The following is a 1,319-nucleotide window of genomic DNA, read 5'->3' as shown; positions in this document are numbered from 1 at the left end:
AATGAACTCATGAATTTTCTATCACATCGAGGTTTTTCTTAAGTAGAAATTCATTTTTGCATTAAAAAAAAAAATGTCAGTGTTGCCATTAAATACAATACTGAAATAAGGAACTATCACAAACCAAATAGTACTTTTTATTGTTTAACACACACAAACACACACACATACACACACATACACATACACACACACACACACACACACACACACACACATGCTAAGTGCCAATAGAGCAACTGAATAGAAGTATGGTCGAAATGTTGGTTCCTTTTTCTGAGGCTAAGTCGCCTTTGATTGTGGCATTCCATAAAGGTTGAACAGAATTGATGATAGTTGTTTATCTAATTAGAAATATTGTGATTTGAGGGTAATATTGTTTTAATGACTAATATTTAAAAAATATTTTCGAGAAGAAAAGTTGGTATTTCTGTGTTGTTGTTGTTGTTGGCACTCCGTCGCTTACGACGTCGAGGGTTCCATTTGATCCGATCAACAGAACAGCCTGCTCGTTAAATTAACGTGCAAGTGGCTGAGCACTCCACAGACACGTGTTCCCTTAACGTAGTTCTCGGGGATCTTCAGCGTGACACAGTGTGACAAGGCTGACCCCTTTGAATTACAGGCACAACAGAAACAGGAAGCAAGAGTGAGAGAAAGTTGTGGTGAAGGAGTACAGCAGGGTTCGCCACCATACCCTGCCGGAGCCTCGTGGAGCTTTAGGTGTTTTCGGTCAATAAACACTCACAACGCCCGGTCTGGGAATCGAAACCGCGATCCTATGACCGCGAATCCGCTGCTCTAACCACTGGGCCATTGCACCGCCACCGGTATCTCTGTGTATAATTGAGTTATAATGCACCTTCACAGCGATGCATATATTTCACAAATGTTTAGATATCTTTACATCTGCAACAAGAACAACTCCAATAAAAACGACGGCAACAGTACTAACATCAACAGCAATAACTTTCCATGGTTACTCGACTTGCTAGAAAAAGCTGCCGAAACTCCTTGAAATCACATCCGGCCATCGAAACAAATGAAAGGAGAAATACAATCGATGACGTAGTGCTAGACTGATCATGACTGAAAAATGAATGGGAGAACCGCATTTGGATCGCCTTTGATCGTAGCTAGGTTCAATTAGGAATGACACGAACCTAAACAAAAGCTACATCATCATCATCATCACCATCATCATCAACATCATCACCACCACCACCACCACCACCATCATCATCATCATCATCATCACCATCATCACAATCATCATCATCATCATCACAATCATCATCATCATCATCATCATCACAATC

This window comes from Octopus bimaculoides, chromosome 16 (assembly GCF_001194135.2).
Source record: "Octopus bimaculoides isolate UCB-OBI-ISO-001 chromosome 16, ASM119413v2, whole genome shotgun sequence".
Lineage (NCBI taxonomy): Eukaryota > Metazoa > Mollusca > Cephalopoda > Octopoda > Octopodidae > Octopus > Octopus bimaculoides.
Note: the sequence above shows the minus strand (reverse complement) of the source record.